The sequence below is a fragment of the Tachyglossus aculeatus genome, chromosome Y4 (genome assembly GCF_015852505.1).
Source record: "Tachyglossus aculeatus isolate mTacAcu1 chromosome Y4, mTacAcu1.pri, whole genome shotgun sequence".
Lineage (NCBI taxonomy): Eukaryota > Metazoa > Chordata > Mammalia > Monotremata > Tachyglossidae > Tachyglossus > Tachyglossus aculeatus.
Window position 1 is genome coordinate 425103 of NC_052096.1, and position 9564 is coordinate 434666.

The 9564-nt window shown below is 52.9% G+C and overlaps 1 pseudogene; it reads left to right on the forward strand.

Moving 5' to 3' along the window:
- Positions 1–6842: 6842 nt before the first annotated feature.
- Positions 6843–9305, forward strand: LOC119947407 (annotated as a pseudogene).
- The last annotated feature ends 259 nt before the right edge of the window (positions 9306–9564 follow it).

Below are 9564 nucleotides of genomic sequence, written 5' to 3' on the forward strand. Positions count from 1 at the left end.
TGCCGAGCACTGTACTAAGCGCTTGAGAAGTACAAGTTGGCAACATATAGAGACGGTCCCTACCCAACTGTGGGCTCACAGTCTAGAAGTTGCATCTGTACTCTAGGATTTTGCCCTTGTCTATGACTTCCTCCTACCTGGAATATATCTTTTTGTCCCTCCCCCCATCTACATTGTCAACTTCCTTGGGACAGGGACCATATGCATGACATCCCGCCAGCACCTCCAACTGCACATGTCCAAAACAGAATCCCTTATCTTCCCATTCAAACCCTGCCCAGCACCTGCTTTTTTATTTCTTTGTTTGTTTTTTCTTCTACTGGTATGTATTCATAAGTGCTTGCTGTGTGCCAGGCACTGTAAAAAGCGCTGGGGTAAAGTCAAGCTTATCTGGTTGGGCTCAACCCTATTCCGTATGTGACTCACATAAGAGATGAGGTAACCGAGGCTCAGAGAAATCATGCATTTCTTCGTTCATTCATGCATTCAACCGTATTTATTGAGCGCTTACTTTATGCAGAGCACAGTCCTCTGAGCTCGGGGGAGAGTACACTCTAACGATAAACGGACAAATTCACTGTCCACAATGAGCTAACAGTCTATAGGGGAAGAAGACATTAATACACAGAAATAGATAAAGAAGGAAAAATGAATAAATAATTAAATTACAGAGAGATGACTTGCCCGCATGTCACAAAATCGAGAGTCTTATTAGGGCTCTATCCAAGAGATCACGCCGCTTTCCTTTCCCATCACTGAAGATTACTGAGTTTTGGTGTTGTGTTTGACTCAATCATGTGTATTGAGTGCATTCTGTGTGTAGGGCACTGTGTTAAGCTCTTGGGGGAGTACAACACAACAATATAACACACACATTCTATGACCACAACGAGCTATCATTCTAGATAGGGAAACAAACACCAATATAAATAAGTTAATTACGGCTATAAACGGAAGTGTTGGGGGATTGGGATTTGGGGGGAGGGGCTCAGCCCACCTGAGCTCGGCAACAATGCCTCCGTTTGTCAAGCAGAATATCCACCTGCCACGCTTTCTGTGTACCATTCCACGGCCGCGAGGCTCACAGCGGAGTATGATGGGACTGGTGGTTCAGCAGGCGGAGGTGGAGGTGAACGCCGTCAAAACAGAGAGTCATACTACGACTCCCAGTCGTCTTTGGATCCCGAGCTGTCACGGACCCCTCCACCCTCTCGCGACAGGGCTTGAGCCACAGACTCCAGAGCTCCAGGAGCCCCAAGGTCCAAGAACCACAGAGCCGGAGACTTCCAGAAGCCCCAGTGCACCAGGTGCTCCAAGGCCCCAGTACTCCAGAAAACCGAAGGCTCCAGAGCTCCAGAGCCCCAGGAACCCCAGAGGACACAGAAACCCAAGACTCAGAGCCCCAGGAGCCGCAGAGCCCCAAGGACCCAGAGCCCCAGGAGCCCCAGAACCCCCAAACCCCAAAACCCCAGAGTCCCAGGAGCCCCAAATCCCCAGACCCCAGATCCCCAGATTCCTAGGCGATCTGGGGTCCCAGAAGCTCAGGATCCCCAAGTCCCCCGAGCCCCAGAGGCCCAGGATCCCAAGAGGCCACAGTGCACCAGAGCCCCAGAGCTCCAGGCGCCCCAGTAGCCACAGAGCACCAAGAACCCAGAGACCCAGGAATCCGAGAGCCTCAGAGCCTCAGGAACTCTAAGATCCCAGAGACACAGACCTCCAGGAGCCCCAGTGGGTCCAAGACCCCAGGGCTCCAGAGCACCTGGGCCCAAGAGCTCCTGGAGTCCCAGAACTCCCGGAGCCCCGGAACCCAGAACCCACTTTGTCCCAGGAGCCCAAAACCCCAAGAGCTCAGCAGCGTGAAAGAGCACGTGTTTGGGAGTCAGATATTATGGATTCTAATCCCGGCCACACCGCCTGTCTGCTGTGTGACGCTGGATATGCCACTTAACTTCCCTGAACCTCGTTTACCTAATCTGTAAAATGGGGATTAAGACTGTGAGCCCTATGTGAGACAACCTGATTACCTCGTATTATTGTTATGATTATTACTATTATTATTATCCCCTGAGCCCCAGGATCTCTAGAGTCCCAAGAACCCCGGGACCCGAAATGCCCCAGATCTCCAGAGCCCTAGACACCCAGAAGCCCCAAGGCACCAGATCCCCAGGAGACGCAGAGCCCCAGGAGACGCAGAGGCTCTAGCCCCTGTGTCCCAAGAGCCCAAAAGCCCCAAAGCCACAGATCCTCAGATCCAAGAAACCCAGTTAACCTAAGAGCCCCATGAGTTCCGAGGTCCCAGGAGGCCCCAGGCCCCAGTGCCACAAAGCCCCAGAGTTCTAGAGACCCACAATCCCGGAGCCCCAGAGTCCAGATCCCCAGAGCCACAGGACCCAAGGCACCAGAGCCCCAGAGGTCCAGGAGCCCAGAGCCCAGATCCTCAGAGCCCCAGAAGCCCTGGAATCGATAAGCCTCAGGAGCCCCGGAGCAACAGTGGCTCAGTGCCCCCAAGAACCCCAAGACACCAGAGGCACAGAAAGGAGAGGAATCCCAAGGCCCTAGACGGCCAGGAATCCCGGGATCCCTAGGGTCCTCTCAACTCAAGGAATCCCAGAGCTCCAGGAGCCAGAGGAACCCAGAGCCTCAGATCCTTGGAGCCTCACAGCCCAGAGACGCAGGGCCCCAGGATTCCCAAATCCCAAAGGCCCAGAAACCCAGAGCCCTATGAACCCCAGGAACCCCGGAGTTCAGATTTCCAGAGACCAAAGATCCCCAAGGACCCAGAGCCCCAGGAGCCCCCTAGTAAGGAGCTCCATATTCCCAGTAACCTCAAATCCCCAGGCCCCAGATCCTCAGATTCCTAGGAACCCTGGAGTCCCAAGAACCTCAGAAGACCTAGATCCCCAGAGATCCAAAGACCCAAGAACCCTAGAGCCCCAGAAGCCTCAAGACCCCAGAGCCCCGGAGTCCCTGGCGTCCCGAAGTCCCAGGGACCAGAGCCCCAGAGCCCCAGACTTCCAGGAACCCCAGTGGACACAAGACTCCAATCTCCCAGAGCACCAGGACCCCATAGCTCCTGCAGCACAAGGGCCCAGAGCTCGAGGGACCCAGAGCCCAGATGTCTAAGAGCCCAACATCGTGGCTTACAGGAAAGAGAACGGGTTTGGTAGTCAGAGGATGAGAGTTCTAATCCCAATTCCACCACTTGGCTGCTCTGTGACCTTGGGCAAGCTACTCAACTTCTCTGTGCCTCAGTTACCTCATCTGTAAAATGGGGACTAAGAACTGTGAGCCTCACGTAAGACAACCTGATTACCTTACCTCTACCCCATCTCTTAGGACAGTGCTTGGCACAAGGTAAGCGTTTCAGCAAATATTATTATTGTTATTATTGTTAATTTTCTCCACCGAGGCCCAAGAGCCCTGGAATTTCTAGAACCGCAGAAGGCGAATAGCTCCAGAGCCCTGAGGGCCAGGAACTCCAGAGTCCCAGGAGCACTGCAGTCTCATGAACCCCAGGACCTGAAGCTCTACCCACCCAACCATCCATCCATCATGGATGGATGCATCCATCCGCCAGGAAATCAGCACCCGTTCCCTCCAGAACGAGCCTCCCACACTGGAACTATCTACCCTGCCCATGGGAGTCACCCCCACTTCCTTTCTCCCTCTAGAGCTGCCTTCCCTGCGTCCCCAGGAACCAACCCCCCCTCACAGGAGTCATTCTCCCCTACTGAAGCTCCACTCCACCTCCTCCCCACCTACCGTCTCTTTCCCCATCCCACCTAGAATCACATCCTCCACCCTATTTCCCCTCTTTCCCCCCGCCCCGCGCCAGCCAAATGAGCCACCCCAACCACCCTCCATTCCTCTCCCTCTATGACTCAGCTGTCTCTGTGACCCTGCTCTGGGAGCTTGGTCTCCGGCTTGGTGAGGCAAGTGGCTCTGCTCAGGTCCAGACAGAGGATTGGGCAGGGGCAGGAAGGAGGTTGCGGTTCATCCTGAAAGCCCTCCTGTTCCCAGTCCTCTCCATCCTCTGGGGCCTTCAGTGGCCCCTCCCTGACGAGGGATTCACCCTCATATTCCTCCTGCTACTACTGTGGCAGATACGGTGGGGCCACCTCAAGCATCAGGAGGAGAACAATGTTAATCGGGTTGGACACAGTCGTTAATAATGATGGTATTAGTTAAGTGCTTACTGTGACCGAAACACTGTTCTAAGTACTTGGGGGGGTGGGGGTGGATACAAGGCGATCAGTTGTCCCACGTGGGACTCCCAGTCTTAATCCCTATTTAATAGATGAGGTAACTGAGGCACAGAGAAGTAACACAGCTGACAGTGGCTGGGCAGGGATCGAGCCCATGACCTCTGGCTCCCAAGCCCATGCTCTTTCCACTGAGCCAGGCCGCTTCTCCGTGTCCCTGTCCCATATGAAGCTCACAGACTAAGTAGGAGGGAGAACAGGAATTAAATCCTCACTTAGAAGCTGAGAAAACTGAGGCACAGGGAACTATCATCATCAATGGTATTTATGGAGTGTGTACTCTATGAGGAGTGCTGTACTAAGTACTTCGGAGAGTACAGTACAACAGAGCTGATAAACACGTGCCCTGCCCGCAACAACTTTACCATCTAGGAAGGGAGCTCACAACCTAGAGGAGAAAGTTAAGCAATTTGATCAAGATCACACAGAGGACAAGTGGCAGACCTATACTAGAACGGATGTTCTCACTTCCAGGCCTGGGATTTCTCCACTAGTCCCAGCTGCTTCCCACCTCCTCCTGATCCTTTTTCTTGCTCTTTCACCTCCCTGTCCTCCATCCACTGTGCAGGAGCTACCAATAGCCCCAAGTGAGGATGGTTGCCCCGGCTTCTGTAATGAGCCCTGACCCGGCATTTGAGGCCTCACGGATCATGGCAACTGGGTTGTTGCCCGAGCTGAGACAGGCTCTCTGGACGCATGCCTGGTGAGCTGTTCCTCCTCCAATCTCACTCTGCTCTCATCCTTGGTCTCCCCCCTGGCCACCCCAAAGTCTCCTGGAACAGAACCAGGGGCCAAGAACCCCTTTGAGTGAAGGGAAGATCTCCTTCTAGGAGACAAAATTGACAGGCACGGCCATCCAGGGCTGGGAGAGGGAAGAAGGGAAAAAGAGAGAATAATGGAGTTTTGCCTTCTTGCCTAACAGAGAGATCAGAGTCCATCCCGAAGCCCTGTTAACTTCGATGCCAGCCCATCAGGTAAAGCTACTGTCCTCCTTTTTCTCCTTGTTGTACAAATCCTTGAGCTGCCCCCACCCCCCGCAACCCCTTGATAATAATAATGATGGCATTTGTTAAGCGATTACTCTGTGCCAAGCACTGTTCTAAGAGCTGGAGTAGATACAAGGTAATCAGGTTGCCCACATGGGGCTCACAGTCTCAATCCCCATTTTACAGATGAGGGAATTGAAGCACAGAGAAGTTAAGCAGCTTGCCCAAAATCACCCAGCTGACAAGTGGTGGAGCTGGGACTAGAACCCACGACCTCTGATTCCCAGGCCCATGATCTTTCCACTAAGCCACGCTGCTTCCCAATCCCTGCCCCTGCCCAACACACACACAAGGGAGGGGGCGACTACTCTCAAGAGGCTATCTTCCAATCCTTGCTCACGGCTGGCCTGGCAGGGCTTGAAGGGTAGAGACGTAGAGCCCCCGGGCACAGGCTGGCCCCAAATAGCAGGAAAGGGCAAGACCCACCCCATTCCCAGGATCCCCAAGTAACCCATTCTCTTGGTTTCTAGTTCAGAGGCTGTTGCAAAAATTCAACAGGGAGCTGGAAGGGTTCTGTTTCTCGTGAAAAGGTGATCTAGTCATTCTCTTTTCCCCCTTCCTGGGCCCCCCGCCTAGACTCTATGATGACCCATGAGAGGAGAGGGGCTCAGGGTAGAGTCGTCCAGCGTGTGGGGGAGTGTGGGCATTGGTGTGACGGGTAGCATATTGTGGGAGGAATGACCAGAAAGTGGGAAGGAGGCAGACCCAGTGGGTGGGCGCATGTTCTGTGACAGTTAGGCGCAGCTGGAGAGCCAAGGCTCAGGATTCTTTTGGTGGGTGGGAGGTGACATTTGCCCCCTTCGCCCCCTACCCCGCCAGGTCTGCATATGTCAGGACCAGGCTCCTTTCTCACTACCGATGTGGGGGTTCCCTCAGTTCATTGACACTGGGACTGTGAATGGCCAGCAGATTGTCCCGATAGAGCTCTCAAGATCAGTAGCATTGCTAGGCAAGAGGGATCATCTTGGGAAATGCTTTAATGTATATTTGATAGGAATAAATAATTAATTATTATTAACCATAAAAATAATAATAATGATAAGTCTGTACCGTGTACCAAGTATCATACTGAGATATCAGACACAGTTCCTGTCCCACATGCGGCTTACGATATAATGAAGAGAGAGGCCATGTACTTAATCCCCACTTTACAGATGAGGAAACTGAGGCAGAGAGCAGTGAAATGCTTTGTCTGAGTTCACATAGTAGGCAAATAGAGGAGCCGTATTTAGAGGAAAGTTCGTTGACTCCCTGCCCAGAACTTTATCCTGGAACCCCTGTCCTCAGCTCGAAGATTGATTTATGTTGTCCTGAAAGGTGCCTGGAGAAGGAAATTTCCTCTCGGTGATGGTCCAGTTTCTGGCCCTGCCACATTCTCTCCTTCTGCTGTTCTCCATCAGGCAACCACCTCCACCCCTTTGTTGTTCAAAACCGAATGTATTTCTTAGTGCTCTTGGCTCTGGCCACACACCAGCTGGGGTCCAATCCCAGTCTGTACTGTGTCAGCGGTCGTTGCTATCTAGGTCTGAGTGTCATGGCGGGTGGATTTCCTTATAGGAAAGAGAAGCAGGCCGAGAGCCAGCTGCTAAATCACCAAAGCATGAAGGCCGTGTCTGTCAGTTATCGGCATCTGCTTCCCCTAAGCTGGAAAGAGTGGACATTCTTTTACAGGCTGTACAAGGACACGGGCTCCGAGAAATCGGATTACACGGCCTGCCAGCGCGTCAGAGAGAAGGTCCAGGGCATGTCTTCCGGGGACAGAGCTTCCTTCTCCCTTTACCGGCAGGGAGAAGATGTTTTGGCCCGGAACGACTTTCTCCCGAGGCCCGGAGTCAGGAACTCAACCTGCCCAGAAGAGCAGATCATGGCCACTTACGTCCTCCTCGTTGACAAAAATTTCCTCCAGCTTAAGACACCCGATTCTCCCTCGAGGCAAAGGGTCTCCAACTCGTCTCCTGGAAGAGAAGGATCAACGTCTGAGGGAGCAGAACCTCGCGTGCTTGCTCTAGCCATGGACGAATGGTGGGTCCCGAAGTGGAAGCCCTTGATAAAACGGAGCCAAAATCTGCCAAGTTTCCGACTAAGACTAGGGGGACCATGACCTCCTGCCAGCCACCTCTCATCAGCCCCAACAGTCAAGGCTCCCTGGATCTGAGAATTCCAACCGCTTCCACCGGGTCTGTTCCCAAACAGAGTGAAATTGAGGGATCGACAGCAACGTCCCCAGAGCAGGGATATCCAGAGAGCCGCATGCTTCAGATGGGAGGGCAGATTGCCCACCAAAAAGATGTCCGTAATGACTCTCCTGAGAAGAGGAGCTTCAGGCAACGAGGGTCCAGCCCCTCGGTGTCCTCGCTGATCTAGGACCCAAGCCACAACAAGGACCCGGACCACAGCGTACTGGAAGTCATGGATGGTGTTTCTAAGGTTCTGAGACTCGAGGACTCCTCCAGGCTGAAAAGTTAATAGTGGGCAATAAAGGACCGCATGGATGCAAAGCGCCATCAGTCTAGGGCTGGGCAAATTCCCTCCTTGGGGCACAGCGGGAAGGATGATACCAATACCTCACCCCAGCTGGCCCTTCCTTCCTCACTGGGTCCCCCAGCTCTCTCCAGCCCCAGTCCTAGACAGTCCACCTTTCCCCACTCCAGGGTCAATCAATCCATCAATCAATCGTATTTATTGAGCGCTTACTATGTGCAGAGCACTGTACTAAGAGCTTGGGAAGTACAAATTGGCATCACATAGAGACAGTCCCTACCCAACAGTGGGCTCACAGTCTAAAAGGGGGAGACAGAGAACAGAACCAAACATACCAACAAAATAAAATAAGTAGGATAGAAATGTACAAGTAAAATAAATAAATAAATAAATAAATAGAGTAATAAATATGTACAACCATATATACATATATACAGGTGCTGTGGGGAAGGGAAGGAGGTAAGACAGGGGGATGGAGAGGGGGACGAGGGGGAGAGGAAAGAAGGGGCTCAGTCTGGGAAGGCCTCCTGGAGGAGGTGAGCTCTCAGCAGGGTCCCTGGAACAGAGACACCAGAAGCCACGGAGTTCGGTTACATGGTGTGACAGGAGGATGGAGTCCTTCCTGGAGCTCAGTTTGAAGTTTGGACAATGGGACCACCAGGGAAAAATCAAGCCTGGCGACCTGTTCGAAGAATCAGTTAAGGCCCTGGAAACCATCTTGAAGAGAAAGCACGTGGCTTTTCTTTCTGGGCTTTCTCTTATACATTACCTAACTGGGCCTGTCACAGTGTCCGCAGTAGGGCTGATCAGGCTGGCTGCGAGAACTGGCCACGAGTCTACCCCTACTGGAGACCATCCTGACTGCAGTGTGGCCGACTGGGTGAAGAGAGAGGGATCTGAGAAGGCCCGTGTCTTACCCGCTGCTTAAGGCCACCAGACTCCAATGGACAGCAGAGAGTGCCGCCACTCCCAGGAAGCACAGAACCTGGTCAGACCTCAGAGCCAAACCGTGCGGGCCCCAGGACAGAAGAACAATGGGCCAGGTTCCCCCCCATCAACTCATCCCTCTGCCCTCGCAGGTCTGCCGGCCACTTGGGAGCTATCACATCTACACAGAGAGAGAAGAAGGATGCTGGAGAAGCCCACAGCAGGGCCTCTGTCTGCACTAGCAGAAAAGTTCCCAGGGCCAGCCAAATCCAGGGGCCCCATTTCTTCCACCTTGGGCCCAGCGAGGGCCAGCAAGGGCAACCAGTCATCACCTCAAGCTTCGTTTTCAACCAAGCTGAAGATGTGGCTCAGTTCTCTCTGCAAAGACCAGCAGTCCAACATCAGCCCCAAGGCTTGGGTGATAATGGGCTCAAAGGAGCCATGCAAGTGGAGCTCAGCATCCAGGAACAACAAATCACCCTTTCTTGAGAGTCTCGCTCCCTTCTCTACTGAACTAATTTGTAGGGCTTACCCCCCAAGTCCTCACACATCATCCTCGAGACGTCCTCCTGGGCCCCGGGTCGACTAGGCCCAGGGCCCCCTAAACACTGCACGAAGATGACCATTCAACCAGAGGCCTTCCTGTACTCCGGGGGATCAGCCAGTTCTCGCTGGAGCACAGCATCCAACTTCATTCTCCACCCTGGGCTTGTTGAAAATAAGTGGTTCTTCCTGCAGGAAAGCTGGGTCATTCATTCATTCATTCATTCATTCATTCATTCATTCATTCATTCATTCATTCATTCATTCATTCATTCATTCATTCATTCATTCATTTTTTCTTTCTT